At 36.9% G+C, this 17,122-nt stretch overlaps 1 protein-coding gene and 1 long non-coding RNA gene across 2 annotated transcripts in view; one reads left to right on the top strand and one right to left on the bottom strand.

Annotated features, from left to right (window-relative positions):
- Dh31 (diuretic hormone class 2) overlaps positions 1–17,122 on the top strand; it is a 94,621-nt gene that overhangs the window by 56,672 nt on the left and 20,827 nt on the right. The gene's annotated exons all lie outside the window — the stretch shown is intronic.
- Positions 12,255–16,773, bottom strand: LOC110838050 (uncharacterized). Its single transcript, XR_015532594.1, has 3 exons — positions 16,698–16,773; positions 14,628–14,777; positions 12,255–12,343 (listed from the first exon to the last, which is right to left on the bottom strand). It is a non-coding gene; the product is annotated as an uncharacterized LOC110838050 (long non-coding RNA).

Genomic DNA, 17,122 nt, shown 5'->3' on the forward strand with positions numbered 1-17,122 from the left:
GATGACATTACTCTACGGAATTATTCAGGGAAACAATTATTATCTGAGACAGAGACTGCAGAAAACAGATGGACGGACGGAGGTATAAAAGTACTTCTGACTGCTCTCTTTTCTGCAGACTGCATGCGATGTGCATAAAGAAAACGCCGACGCAAATTCCCCGGCTTATCGCCGTTTTCACGTCTAGATGAAATTCGAAGATACGTTATATTAAGCAGATAATTATATCATTAGTTATGTCCCAGACAAACATCAAGATAAAGAAATTGTTATTCTCTGCTATTTATATCACAATCTATTACTCAACAAGCTCAGTGCTTTTGGACTCTCTGATGGTTATGTACACTGGTTTCGTAGTTACTTAACCAACAGACAATCCCAGGTTCGCGTTTCTGGAACTCTTTCGTCTCCTTTTGTAGTCCTCTCTGGAGTTCCACAGGGATCTGTTTTGGGTCCTCTACTTTTCAACTTGTTTATTGATGACATATGCCAAGTAATTAATCATTCTAAATGCCTTCTTTTCGCTGATGATATCAAAATTTTTCGTGCCATTAAATCTCCCAACGACTGCAATCAACTTCAAACTGACATTGACTCGGTACAAGGTTGGTGCACTGCAAACTTCATGAAACTCAATATTAGTAAAACTACAGTAATTTCCTTCTCCAGGAAAACCACTACTTTGATCTTTGATTACAAACTTTTTCATTCCTCCATAACACGTACCGATACCATTAAAGACCTGGGAATATTTATCGACTCCAAGCTCCGATTTCACAACCATGTTGACCACATATTTTCACATTGTATTAAGTTGCTGGGTCTTGTTCGCACATTAACCTTTTCGTTCTCTTCTCTCGATTACCTGTATATGTTATATGTAACCTTAGTTAGATCCAAGCTCGAGTACGCCTCGGTCGTTTGGAATTCTATTACGACTACTGATGCCAACAAACTGGAGCGTATCCAGCAGAAGTTTGCAGCCCTTTGCTACTATCGTTTCCTCCCCCAAGTGCATTACAGCTATGCTGATGCGTTAGAGCATTTAAAACTCCATACCCTGCGTAAGAGAAGGTATTGCAGTGATGCACTGTTCCTTGCACAGGTTTACCGTGGTTTTAAATGCTGTCCTTCCCTTCTGGAAGCTGTCGGTCTCCGCATTCCTGCTCGGAATCTGAGAGATTTTTCTATGTTCAGTTTTAGCCCCTTGTTCAAAAACAGTCCTTCTGCTAGATGCGCATCAGCTGCTAATGTTGTCTGCAGGGATTTGGACATATTCGAGACGAAAATTGTCACACTTAATCATATTCTATAATAGCATAATTTACTTAATTGATTCATGTTATTTTTACAAATATCATAATGTAGTTAGTAGTAATTTTTTGTGTATTTTCCGTTTCAATGTATTTTATATATTGCTTGTTTTACCTTTTATGTTTTACTGTGTTTGTGAGTTTATCTCTGTGCTGTATCTGTAATTGGCCATCAGGCTGTTGATACAGCACACAAATAATAAAGAATTGAATTGAATTGAATTGAATTGAATTGAATATCATTAATAAAGTGCCGACTGAGGGTCGATAGGGCATTTAAAATTTCAGGTCAAAGTTTATATTAAGTTCATGATTTTCTCGATTGGTGGTGCTGTTACAAATATAAGTAAGCGTGACTCATGACTCTATGCGCGCTACATGCCTTACCTATCTCATACTTCTTGATCTTATTATAATATTACAGAAATATTTCTATAATTTTATTAGTGAGAACACGTTTATGACATGTTAAGGTGTTAAATAATAAATAACGTTACACAACAAGTCAAATATGACAAAATTTGAAGGAACTTGAAGAAGCCTAATATACCCTGCACCTAGGAATCTCCTAGAGCGTTTTACTTGGCAAACATTCTGTATACACTCTTGCTGCTCAACTATATTCTGTGTAAATACATTGAAGTTCCACAAAACAGCATTTTGCCGCAACGAGAGAGCGAATAAACTAATTAAGTGAGAAACGAGAAGATGTGAAATTCTTTAACTAAGCTTATTGAAACTTTCAACAAGTTTCATCGTGGTACTATAAATGATACGGGCCAACACCTCCACCCTCTAAGAAACATCGTTCCATTTTAATCTCCTCAAAGCAGTGAGCAGTCTGATACCGTGAACTCAGGTCACGTGCTCGTAAAATACAATTAAAGATTTTGAGGATGAATTTCTCATAACTGTAAAGTTTCAAAGTTACAGAAATTTAAGTTACTAGAGTAGGGCTGTAGTTTTGTGAGAAATGTTACCACTGACAGTTAAAAAAACTGTCTTATATTTGGTGGAATTTTAGACACAAGGAAATCAATCAATTTCAGGGAAATGAAAATTTTGTATTTCAGCTCTGACAATCTATGTGGATTGCTTTCTTTTAACAGGAGCTTCTTAAATAGACAAGTCGCTAAATTAATGAATAAGATTAATATTTCACTCAGAAATAAGAATTTTTGAATAATAATTTCAGGATCAAAATCTTTAGTATGCACTACGTAAGGAATATATTGACATATTTTTTATCGGTATGCAGAATCACAATCAAAAATCAAATATCTTCATTTATTACGCTTGTTTTACCACGTTAGTATCTTTGTTGCACGGTTTCAAGAATAGTTCACGGTAAAATTTGTTCATTACGTAATTCATCTAACACTAGCCTATAAAAACAAAATTAGCAAGTGTAAAGGTTGAACTTTTTATTCTAAGATCTCTGTCTTTGCATGTCACATGCAAGTAATATAATTAGACTATGAACGTCTAACTACGGTTTCCTAAGAGCCTGTTAAATTCCACCTGTATCACACACATCAATCTTCCTTGCAACAAAACATAAAAAGCAATCAATCAAGATTTCATGTCACTTCTGCAAAATTATTCCATACTCAATAACCAATGAAGGCAAACTTCTAATTAGGTGCTCCTTTCGCAGAACACTTGCTTGTCTAAAAGCCATGACGACTTTCGAATCGATTTCATCATGTTATGAGAATCAAATAAATAAAACTAAACCTATATATTTTATCCAATCCCTCTGTATATAAATAGTCATATTAAAAAGCCATTGCAGAAATTCTCTTTCAACCTGGTTCTTAAATTGAGTTTCGTAAGAAGTTTTGATGTACGGTTATACTTGTGCTCAACATTTGAAACAATTTCTATTTATTGAACAAAGGTAAAAGTGACTGATGTTTGTATGCTTATGTGACTGACGTGTCAGAGATTGTCGAGATTTATTTATTATAAATAAGGTCTTACCACGGCCCTTCTGATAAAATATCATTAATAGATAGAGAAGTCTCCGGTTTAAAAGCGAAACACCAAACCAGACGACAGATTGTAACCATGTTTGTTCTTCGTCATAAAGGGAGGTTGTTAAATTAAAAAATTGGAATATTTAATTGAAATTACGTTACAAAATGCAAATTTTGTTCATGTACAATACGTTTTATAATTTACCATTTGTAATACTCATTCATTCATGATCATCAGAGGCAAATTCTGCCAATAGCGGAGCAGGAAACGTTAATCCCAAATGTGTTATTAATTTACAGAAATGTACTGAAGGGTGGGACTGACACAACCAGTGATTTTAAATCTACCACAGCCAGTCAGCATATTTGTTATGGAAGATCCCTATAGCGTGGGTTATTGTGAACATGCTACTGCACGAGTATTTTAATCGTGTAGCATAACAAATATAAAAACGTTTTATTTTTCGTTGTATATTCTGTTTGTTTTGTACCATGAATGTGAGATGTGAGAAATATGTTAAAAGTTGATCGGGGAACTTAATTATAAGAGATAAAGTGGAAGACCTAGAAGCGGTTGATCTGAAAGGAGTAGGGTATTACAATATGGGCTAGATCCGATCAGATCATGATAGAGACCTGTTGCGAAAATGGAAGACACATAAACCTTCAGATTCAGTAGAAGATGGGGAATTTCTTTACTGACTGATGAGCTACTGGCTTCTCAATAACGACTCTGTTCCATGTAGTTACTATACGTCTCGGTAAAAGACTAGCATTAAACCTTTCCTTCAAGAAAATGAAATCATGTAGAATAAATTCGTCTCTACCTGATAAAATTAGTATCATTGCAAATTACTATAATACATACATGTTCTACTAATGTTACAAAGTACTGACATTCTAGTTAAAATCTTAGAGTCAATAGAAGATAATGAAGGCAAAAATAGTTGGTGAATCTCAAGGAAAATTTTTCATGATGCGCTTACGTAGTGTTACACATTAGTCTGCGATATGGCTATTATGCAAAAGCTTCCATCTTTTCTCTCCATTTTACTTCATCATTTCTTCCACTGTGTCATCAATGCCAGTCAGTGAACACCGCCATTAAACCATTGACACTGCGTGCTATCGTTTGTGCGCGGATAATAGAGTTACAGTATTCTTAATGTTATGACAGAGAGGCAAAATGCACTTGAGAATAATGGTGAGACCAAAGTATCCGACAATATCGTGAGTCGTTGGGAACTGCTTTAACGCTGGTTTTAGCGAATAAAACACCTTGTTTACTGTTTTCAGTCATTGTAACCGGACAACAATCTACAGGTGTGGAGAAATGAGAAGGAAATGTTGAAACTATCCAATAAATATGCCTCTCTGTGGCCATCGCTTCGAACTTTGGGCAAGGTCATAACTATCCTTACTGTACTTCCTGATTTCATTCAGTCCTTCACGGATAATGTTTTGTAACAGATCGTAAAATTCATGATTTAATAAAGAAATTCTTGGATCTTCAACCAAAATAATTCATGGAATATCCTTAAACTTAACATTCCCTTCATGTAGCAAAACAAGTAGCCCGTAGGACACAAACACGAACTTCCTGCCCTTATAAAGGAAAAGAAATAAAATACCAGCGTCAAGAAGGGTGTGTGAAGTCTGGAGTCAAACCACGAACATCCGAAATACGAGCTATACTTATTAGGTCAGATTTGACTAAAACCGGATGAATGTTATGTAAACTCATTCCAAAATTCTTGTTCTGTTTCCACCTTTCTGACATAACACTCATCTCTTCGTCAAGAAGGTGACACCTACATTCCAGTGAAACAAATGTTCAATTGCCCACAAACTTAAAATGCATTCGACTTTAGTGACACGGTATGAACGTCAGCGCACTAATTTACTATTACAATATTCATATTCCTGACTGGGATCGACTCACCTAAGGTGAGACAAGCCGCTCTATGAGCGCTTCAATTGTCGCTTGTTATTTGTCGCCCCGTCATCCAATGTAAACCGCAGATCGTTGTTAAACCAGATACATTCTCCTTTAGAAATGAGATATTAATTCAGTTTAGTAGATAATCGAGTCTTGCTTCTAGTATATAACGCACACACGCTACCAACTTAATCATAACTGGTTGTAGTGCATCAAGTAGGTGTGATCAGCGACTAAAACTTCATTGTCCCACATGCAGGATAATTTATATTCTGTGGTACTGCTGTCGCTCACTCACGAGTAATGAAACTTATAGTGAAGTACCAGTTAATATAACGTCTCCTATCGTGTGGATCTCGAAATGACGTAACATATTATTATACGCATAATAATTTATTAAGTCGCCTTCAGCAATAAAGAGGAAATGGGGAAATTTGTGAACATAATAATTTTATGGTGCTTAGTTCATCAGTATTTCTCTGCATTACTGCTATCGCGAGAGTAGTTCTCAAAAGATATCTGATTACACTGAGGGACCTACAGTGAGCTTCCGACATAAAAATAATTAGAAATAGTCCCCAATTCATATTGCATAACTTGCGTGTTCACATAAAGAAATGTTAATAGAATGAACTAATAAATTAAGCAAGATAACCAGTTATCCTAAGTGACAGGAGAGTCATATTTCAGATTATGTATTTTACACTAATCAATAATTGACTAATAATTAACTAATCATATAGTTCTAGGGGTTTTGTAATAATAGATTTGTACTGTAATTCAAACATTTTCCTTCAAATTATTTGCAACGTTTTCGATGTACCTTTGATCCATCTTCAGATATGAGTAAGAGAAAGGAGTATCAGCTTAATCGGGCTGCTTATTACAGGCCTAGCAACACAGAACTACGTGTACAGTTCCCTGCACGAGTCTACGTTCCCTTTATCTAAACACGAAGACAGATCCAGAGTCAAAGAAATGACATAGAACTTTAATCCAAAAAATCTCGCCCTACGAGAATAACATGGATTAATGTTGTTTAAGAATACGGTGTTGAGGATAATATTATAAACTAAGGCAAAGAAAGTAAGAGGTTTATGGAAACAATTACGTAGTCCCTAATAAGGAGCTTCAAAGTTCATACTTCATCAAATATCCGTAGGGTATGAAAATCGGAATCATTGAGATTGGTGGGATATGTAGCAAGTATGAGAGATGAAAAATGCATATGAAATTTTGGTTCAAAAAGTACTAAAAAGATAATTGAGGGACCTAAGCGTACCTGGAATAATAACATAAAAATGGATCTCATATAAATTGGCGTAAAAGTGTGAACTGGAGCCAGCTGACTGAAGACGAATCCACTAACAGTATTCTGTGAACACGGTAATGAATATTCAGGTTCAATAAAAGTCGGAAAATTTCTTGACAACCTGAGCGACTATCAGCTACTGAAAAGGGTGATGGGGGCTCTGTTCCATGGAAGTAGGTAGGCAATCAGGTCATGTCATAATAAATTATGCTACTCTCGTCACAATATAAAACACAATTTGCTTTTATCGGAATCCCACGGGACTGAATATTAAACATTTTATTTCCGTTTAACACTGGCACATAAATATAAATAGAATGAAAATCTACAGTACACGTGCACTGCATTCGTGAAACAAATTACACTGCTATTCAGTAGCGAATAACTGTTTCTCCCTCGTGGTCTCCATTAAAGTGTTACGCACAACGTCGCCTGATATTCCCGTTGAGTTCTTTCCCATTTGCGACAGCAACAGCCTCTATCTCCTGATGTTAACTTCAGGAATCACAAACAAAATTACTTGAATAAAGGCTACAGCCTTTGAAACAATAAAATCAATAAATTCAATTATTTTTAAATTACATCCTTGTATTTTTTACGTCTGCTCCCGCAAGACACATCTGCTTAATAGATGCTATCTTACATTATTTTTCCCAGAAGCGGGGACATTTTTAAAAACAGATTTCCGTCTACTTCTGGCTCCGTCGAAACAAGTCTCTTCGTGTATAACTAGGCCGATCTAGAGTAACACAATGTTGAGAAACTCTTGTAGTTCTTTTGGTAAATAAATCTTCTCATTTTATAAAACCTAAAGTTCATTACCCTGTTCACACGAGCCCATAAACCACCCCAACCTGAGCCAAATAAATCCAATCCATACCTTCCTCTATTTCCTCAACACCCATTTTAATATCATTATCCATCTACGTCTTCTGAGTGGCCTCTTTACTTCAGAATTTCCAATCATAACTTTATTGGCATTCTCATATCCCTTGCGTGCTACATTCCCCATCTAAATATTACAATACAATTAGTAAAATTCTTAAAAATGAACATAGCTGTCTTCTGGTGTGTAGCGCTGTGTGTGGTAAAATTTCTCCGACTTTTCGAAGGTATTACTGCCTCAATCTTCAGGCGATGAGTAAGCCGAGCGTAATGAATTGGTTTGAGATATAGGAACCAGTCAGTCAATTAGTCATAACTTAACATATACTAAATATATTTACATAATTAATCTTAATACCTGCAGATACACATGTGTACATTATGGGTGGACTGATGAAGTAATGCCATATTATGGCTGGAATTACAATATTTACTGGATTTGTAAAACGTAATATAGTTAAACCTCTTGCCACCGCAAAGTAATCATTGTCATGAATGTTTACAGGTAAAATGTAATTATTTTTCAACTCAGAACCGAATACAGCAAATTCCTGGACATACGATAATCAAACCACCAAAATTGCGAACGACCGAAGGCAGGGGGTTATACATAAAATTACTTCAACTTCAAGCTTGTATTTTAATTATATGGAACAAAATCCTTATTTTCACAAACTTGGCGTAGTATATTTCAAACTTCGTCCTGATTGCAGCACTGTTAACTCTTGGTTGAACAGCAGACTATCTGATAACAATGTGAGCGTGGCGATGTGTCGCCATGACGCGAAACAGAAGACAATCAACATATGTACATTTAACTATCTCCAGGCATACCAGAGTTGAAGTCTGTGTCTCGAACTGTCTCTAGAGCTGTTAAAACTTTATTATCGGGAGTAAAAAGAACGGCCACTAAATGTCAAGTAACATCTCTTGCACCCATCACATTAATTTGTGCTCCGTTTAGTTAAATCCTCCTCCTATCCTATCCAGTAATCTTCCGTTCTTTAGTTAACAGCGTAGATCAGTGGTTCAGCCTATAATCTCCAGTCTGTCACCGTAAAAATTTTACAAAAAAAAACCAATAAGAAAACCCCAGTCCCTTACGAGACACAAGATCTCGTTATGAACCACTGGGCCCAATCTTGAGCCAGTTGTACTCTTTATCATAACCTTAGTCTAGTTTCCGAAGACCTATCTTCGTATCATCTACACCCATATCTAAAATATTCATATCCCAAGAAATCTCTTCGCTTCTAGTTACTAAACCGAAAGCTTTATAAGTCTACATTTCTTGTCCCTCCGACGCATGCTACGTATTCAGCCCAATACCCTTTAAAAAATAACATTGTATTTACAACAGTATGCAAATCTCAGTCAATATAATGACTACCTATTAAATTTGAAAGTTTAATTTAATTTACAAGTGTCTTGAATAAAGTCCTTTCTTTTAAAAGCAAACATACGCTCAGCTAATCAAGAAATTCACAGCCATTTATGGAGCCAGAAGATTCATCATCGGTTTCACACGATATCGCCAGCAACCCCAATTCTGATTCAGCTAAACCCAATCTAAACCCTTCAATGACGTTTTCGTTATGGCCACTTGAGTATCACACTCCCATCTACTACCAGGTTTTTCTACTTTAGGCTTTCCAAACAAAATTTTGTACACATTTCTCAGCTCCCCACGCTAGTTACGTCCCGCTCAAGTCATTCTCCTTCATTTTATTGTTCTAATAACTTCTGGTGAGGAGTATAAACTATGAAATTCCTCCTTAAACAGTTTTATCCAGTCTCATGTGACTTCATTTCTCTTAGGTGCAAATATTGTCCTCAGCATCCTGTTATCAGGTACTCTTAATCTATGACAATCCCTTATTGTGAAAGACCAAACTTCACCCCCATACAAAACAACAGGTAACGTTAGCTATTTCTAAACATTTACGTTTTTAGGCAGCAGACGTTATGGCAAAAAAATGTTCTAACGACACGACACCAAGCATTTCCTGAATACAGTCTAAATTCTTTTGATTTCTTTGTCAATGTTCTCGTTACCATATTTTCGTCATGTTCCAAAAAATTGAAGTATTCCATGCAATTTCAGTCATTAACTTGTTGAACAGCCTTTAGTACCTCCCCCTAAGTGTAATATTTCTTTGTAGAAGTCTCTAAATTTCTGTAATTTTTACTTCTAAAGATTAAGTTAATTTGATTTAACTTGGCAGTCTTCTATCATTACTGGTACTTCAATCCTAGATTTCCAAAATTTGCAACCACCACTGGCCCATGGTACGACCTTTTACATTTACTAACATATTCAAAAACTTGAATTTTAGACAATTTGAATTGTAGGTTTTTCCATACAAAACCTGCAGAATTTCTTTTGATGTTGTAATTTAATTAAGCTTCGTCCTACACGTTTAGATTACAATGTTTCTGAAGAATACTGTAGTATTATTACGGAGATGAGATTACTTCTTCCGGTAAACCTTTTCGGCCTTATTGAGAATGTATGAACATGTAACTGTGTCCCCTCACAGGCAGCAATAAACAATGTTCATTAACATCTTACTTTGTTACAGGGAATAGGCCTATGCTGATAAGGTCAGCATCACGTGGTATTTATTTTTATTGCTGCATGAAGCTCCGAATGCTTGCAATGGCGCATTATATTTCCCGGAATGTGACATTCTAGGTCTGCGTCCTTTAACCAAGACGATAAAGCAAAGGCAATCTCAGCTTCTCCTACCAAACATAATAAAATACCATCTCCTATCTTCTGTTTACCATCGGAGTTGTGCTTCATAATATTTAATTCGAAAAGCCGTATTAATCTGGAATAAATTATTTCACAAACAGATAGTTTTGGTAAAGGTTGATTCTGCTGACAATCCAAACGTATTTCATCTGTACCTCTGGGCTTTGCAAACTTTCCTATATACATCCCGGCGTTCACTTGCGAGCAAAGTGACACTGCATAATGACATTCGTTGTTTTCTTACTTAAGAGAGAAACTCAGATCGAGAGCATTTGAGGGAGAAGTATCAGAAGCCCAGAGAAAATTGGACAATAATAAACTTCTTCAGAATCATGAAGAATGTAGTTGGCGGGCATGCACGGGGCACACGAAGAAATATACAAAATTTTAGTCTAAAAATCCGGAAGAAATACACCTAGACGTAAATGGAACGTATTTTAAAGTACTTGAATATGGAGGTGTTAAATTAATTACGCTGGCTCAGAACTGGATGCAGAGGCGCGGTCTTGTACACACGGTAACGAAATTTCGGGTTTCATAAAAGAATGAAAAATTATTGATTATATGAGCTACAGTTAGCTTCTCGAGGACTATGTTTCATGGCGTTAGATCCTACCCACTTCGTTTCAAGCTTATGGATGTACAGTTCGTAACATTTTTAATAGACTACAAATCAAGAAAGCAGGAGAGGAATGTGGAGCATACATTATTCAGGCTATTTAATAAATTACCCGTCATATTTCAGTTCCGTGCAACATCGTATCTACCGAACTCTGCTGTTCACAGTGTAATTTAAGTCGCTTTAATTAACCTGTACACTTATTTACAAATCTACCTATATTTACCTCATAAAGTATGAGTGGGTAATTATATTTTCCTGGTGGTTGGTAGTGTATATTTAGAAGGAACCTGGGGAGGAAAAACTCAACAGAAAAATCTCTAGCTTAACTTTTGTCAAATACTTGTTTATTTGCATTGGGTACGTAAATATAGCATAATCATTCTATAATAGTCGTAACAAAATATTTTATACTCTAATTGGTATTATTCAGGTACGCTCCGTATTAATATGTAGTTGGCCCCTCTGCTGTATCTTACTCAGCTGCAGAGCGTAAACTAGGGGCTCAAAAACGTGATTATTCATCAAAATTTGGATGTTTATCGATTTTGGTGAGATTTCATGGTCTCAAGGCGGTGAGTATGAAGTTAACTGTCTTCTGGGATTTTGCGACGTGTAGTCTGGTAAAAGTTTGCCGACGTTTCAGAGGTGCTTGCTGCCTCTGTTATCAGTGCGATAAGTCATATCAAGAAGCTCTGAATCATCGATAAGCTTCTGCAATACTGCACGGCGCTACAACCCAGGAGTCAAGACAACTTCGTCTTTCAGCTACACTGGCTTTTGTTTGCCTTATGAAGGATTATTCTAAAGATAGATTATGACAGAATAATCGATAATACAACTTAAAGGTGATCGATAATATCGATATAGAATCTATATCGATAATTATCTATATTATAGATTATAATCTACCGCTGCTCCCCTATCACTGATAATTTTAGCACAGCTGAAAAATACAGCAAGAAACAAATTTCTCAGTTAGTTTTAAAGAATAGCAGTTATGTCGAACGTTAGTCTGATAGTTTCTTCTCTCTCGTTTGCTGCCTGACTACCCAGAAGATCATCATCGAAACCTAATCTGATCTTACGAAAAAATATTTTAATAAAAACTTGTAGACCATAATGAGACGTATATTTTAGGACACATATATTTAATCAGTTTTGTACGCTGAGTCGCTTTAGAGAAAGAAAATAAACATCGGTTTCTGCTTCATGACGAATCAGCTGCATTGTAACAGCAAGGATCCAAAATTCAGTAAAATTTTTAGTATAGGTCCCAATCCTGTATGAAAATTGATGCAATAATTTTTTACATAAAACATATGGAAGACGTTACTTTTATTAGTTTATCTAAACAAGTATAAAAATATCGTAGTAACATCTAATTCAAAACTGCTTTTACGAATATCTTCTCTTCCAGCAGATGAACTAGTAGTTCTCAACGTTACCTTCAAATACAACGCATCAGGCAGTGGCCCCAATTAAGGTTGTATCTCCTACTGTCAAAGGCGTTTCCCAACCGGTTCGGTTCCAATGATCTATGACATAGCGAATTGTCAGTCATAAATAATTAATCTCACAACAGGGAAAGTCTCCGTCTGACATCATTGAAGGCGGGCATAAAACTAGCCCACATTTTAAACTTCAACACAATTCGGCCTGCGCGTTCTTAATCTGAAGGTGCGTAATGTCTGTAGGTCTGTCTTCTACATTTTACAGAGTTTTCCCAACTGCGTAGATTATGTGACATCTGAGAGAGAGGGAAAATTATTAACAATGCGTTGGGAATAATGTAGGAATCGGTGGTGTCCTCCTGAAGTAGGCTGGTCAGCGAAACCACGAAAGAATCCAGTCAATATCATCGACAGGGCAGTAATCGAACTCGACACCTCTCTAATACAAACCGCGACGAATACAAAAAGACAACCACAAGCAAAATATTGCAAATCATAGGTTTAATAATTACACAAGTAGGGTAGTGCTTTGTACTTTTATTTTGGATTTAGAACCTAGCTTCTGTCACAGCCAGGCTACAGTCTCGCCCTCCTCCCCCCCCCCCCCCCATGCCTCCTTTAAAACCATTATCACTCTTCATTAATGATAATCTACCTACCTCATTCCACACTACATAAACCCCTGCAATTGAGACAGTGTCGTCAAACAATCTAAGAACCTGACAAGTCATAATTCCTTTTACTATTATCTGGGATCGTTATCGTCTTGTCGGTTGGCTCATCGTTACTTATCAATCGTATTATTTTATTTATGTAAATCAATCATCCAAAGAGCATGATATTACATAAACTATTTTAAGCTTGTTAGTAATACCAATATTTAACCTGCATTTTAATAAAGATTTTCTGATACTGACATGGAAATTCCTCTTTTAAATTCTTATTAACATAAACGTCTTACAGTCTGGATTACTGAGTTTTTAGACCTTGTCCTTCTTACGTGTTGATTTGGTGCAACCCGTTTGGCAATACGAAATATTAAGTAACTTCATGGTGTAGAGTCCTTACCAAGAAGTTCAAATGGTCGCTCAGAAAGACAAGAAATATCCGGTCACGTAATAATAAAAATTATAAATTCTGTGACTAAACAAGGAGTATAAAGGTATACCTTAGTAAATGCTTGAAATCTTTCCATACTAAATACTCTTCATAGACTAAGACATCATTTATTATGTAGATGTCTTCCATTAAATGTTGACTATACCGAAAACGTTTAAAATTAACGTTGAGGTCTATGTTACGTACAAATTTATTGTAACAATTTCTTTTCAGAAAAGCAAAAATGAAACGAACTTCATGTTAGGGGAAACAGATTAGACAGTCGTAACAGATACTGAATTAACTCGACAAATTTTTGTGAATATCCACAACACAAATTTCGTGAAAATCAGTTAAAATTTCTGGAGACTGAACATTGGGACTTGTCCTACCCATTAATAAATGTTTCACTTTGATTCTTTGCATCAAAATAAAACAATCTTCAGCATAAATCAATTGCAACAAACCGAGACAAATCAGCATATTCGTGTCTCATTATTTCCCAGAATGTGAGAAGTTAAGAGTAATTAAACCGGTTCAGTACCAATATTATATAACTATAATTCTCTCAGTATTATTCCCTGCTCCACTTCCGTTTGCAACCCTGCGTGATGTTCATATTCTGCTAGGCAATACAACCCAAAACCGAAGGATGTATTTCAAGACATCACGCACTGGAACGTTACCCACTCCCGATTTTGGCTCCAGGCTCCACGAAGTAAGGACATACCGTCCTCTAAGGTGCCACCAAATAAAACGCCTAGAAGAGGGGGGAGGGGGGGAGAAAGAGGAAATTGAAATCCGAAGTCCGAAGAGTCTGGCGCTATAGAAATGAAGTGAAGTGCTCTGGGCGTGGCTTCCTCCATTTCACGGCACTGCATTCGTGTCACATCTACTCACAGAGTCTTATGTTTTAAAATCCCTTGTGAAAGCCGCCTTTCATCATGAAACGTGTCCCGACATTTCTTCAAGACACCTTTCAATTTGACGTCGCGACGTTTCTTACGTAAGATATATGCTGGAGCGTTTTCGGCTTCGTATCATTCTTGACTCAGAGATCTTCAGATCAAATGCTTTACTCTGCTCTTTTTCCTGTTCGCAATTGGAACTTTGATTTGAGAAGGTGGTGGTATGTCTTACTGATGCTGTGGGTTCAAACTCCAGAATGCTGTCTCACAATCGCATCTCCGTTACCTCTCCACGACAACAGAAAGTAAAAGGAAAAAATAAAAATAAAATAAATTAAAGAAGGGGCTGTAGGTAAACTTACTTTGAGACGTTTAATTCAGTTTATCTCCCACTGTTGATTCAACCAACAACTTCCATCTGCGCTCGCCGTAAATGTTACTGCCATAGCACTGGTTAAGAACGGCCCAAATCTTATTGTTCTCTCTTTCCCAACCCCTCGATCGCTCTGTCTCTACCAACAAATAGAAATTCGAAATATATTTTTATCTACGAACACTTTAATTTGTACAACCAAACAGTCTTTGTTGATACCAAGAACATTACAAATGGCTACTTTGTACTGACTGCCATATTTACTTAAAGGCAAATAATAGAACATGTCCAAGAAAAACTTCTCTTTTACAATGTTCATAGAGCCGATCGCGCTGACCACGCAATATAAAAAGCCGGACCACTCGAACACTAGAATTAAGACTCATAATGAGTGCTCTTCCGTTCTTATTAAAGCGATAAAATCAAGGCGAATGACACTGACAGGTCATGCCTCACTCACGCGGAAAATGAGAAATGAAAGCAAAACTTCGTTAGAAGACAAAGAGGAATGGGCACTTCGGAGACCTAGGAGTAAATGGGAGGAAAAAGTTGAAATGGATCTTAATAAAAAAAAACATGATTTGGATTGGATTCAGCTGTCTCAGGCTGAGTTCCAGCGGGCGCTGTAAACGTACTCTTTTTAGTCTGGCTTCCAAATTCTCTGTTTTTGTACTGCAAAGTGTTGGAGTATCATGAGAACGTGTTTAGGATCACCCTCCCAGTTGGCAGACAACAGGAAGCCATGACTCAAAGCTGCCTTCCCTTCACGAACAAAGTTACCCCACATTGTGCATATACGAAGCTACTGCAAGAAATGGCCACCGTCTTTAATTTAGTATAGAAATATCACAATGCCCAATAGTGTTCCCTCTCCAGTACAACCAAAGTTGAGAAGTATTCTTTTATCGCTCGTGGACTGTATATTGTGTAGAGCGCAATGTCCAACAGGTGGACGGTGTAATGAGGCAGTAAACACGCCAACCGCCCACACAGAACAGTCTAATGCCGCAGTTGCTGGACTGTATATCTACCACAGGTGCAATTCGAAGTACCTATACCACAACTCTTTTGTTGTTATATGAATCCTCAACGAAATTGAGCAGAACAGCATAATGACACACATTCAAACCCCCCCCCCCCCCCCCCCAGAGCAAAGGAGCTGTCTCTAAAATAACTGATTACAAACTGGAGGACAAGGGTTTAATTCTTTGCGTGTGTAGGGATCTTCCTCTTCGCCACTATGTCCAACTAGACTCTGGTTCCCACCTAGTCATCTAGCTAATATCGGGGGCCTTTCTTAGGGAGTAAAGAGGCCGAAGCGTGAAGCTCGTCACACCTCCATTTAGTGCCAAAGTTACAAATATGTGGAATTCCACTATACTCCTCCAAATGACTTCACATGATGCTGCCTAATTAAGGAACAACATTACTCCTTTTCCCTACATGTTTTATCGTTGCCAACATAAAGCAAAAATAAAAACCATTAAAAAGAGTCCATCGTATGAGAAATGGGTGTGTAACAAAATATATCTTGACCTTTTTCTATGTGGTATATATATATATATATATATATTTAAGAAGATAAATATAGAAGATCCTTTACATATGCAAGTGACCCAATAACATGGTCCCAATTTGTCAGTTAACATCCAGTTCATATTTTATCATAAGGTTGTATCGACTTCCATACAAAACTCTCATAATCTGATCACGTTAACCTGCAGTGATGCCTACATGTGTAACTAACTTCACTAATACTGCAGTTCATGGTCTTTCTTCAGCACTTATATGTTGCTTTGATGTGAAGCCTGACGGTTCAAATCCACCAGATCGATAGCTCAGATCTTTAATCCCGGTTTAAACTGAGATCATTGCGCCACATATCTAGTTCTATTCTATTTACACAACGCTTAGCATACTACTTCAGGATACAAGAAGATTACTGGAATATACAATAAACAAACTACCATTACTTCTTCTACTACTACTACTACTACTACTACTACTACTACCATTAAAGTGTTACTATTACTGTTACAAAATGTTAAATAATTCTTACACTGCAGAACTTGCAAACCCACGCCGATGTTGCGCTTCACGTTCGTCTACTGTCTATGTGTTTCCAAGGGTTGGCGCTCGAGAGCATTGTACCAAGGTCAAGCGACAATCCCAGGTGGAGCTAGTCGCAGAAAAAATATGCGTGTTGTTTCATCAAATATGTAGGCCAGTTGGTTAATAGAAATATACTTTATCTCTCCCCGGTATGCGACGTGTACAATTAATTTAATGGCGCTTTATTAGGTGCGTACGTCATATAGCATTGCATGACAGGGCAATTATGAACAACAAATTGGGAAAGATATGGAATGGGAAGAAACCGGAAATAGACATAGCTAATACGAAATCTCGCCATTGTACTGAGTCCTGAATCAGTAAATTCCAATGCTACGCCGGTGTTTGAAATTCACCGGAGAATTATTATGA

This window comes from Zootermopsis nevadensis, unplaced genomic scaffold, assembly GCF_977971745.1.
Source record: "Zootermopsis nevadensis isolate Lab colony 2312 unplaced genomic scaffold, Znev_1.0 Znev_ptg000061l, whole genome shotgun sequence".
Classification (NCBI taxonomy): Eukaryota; Metazoa; Arthropoda; class Insecta; order Blattodea; family Termopsidae; genus Zootermopsis; species Zootermopsis nevadensis.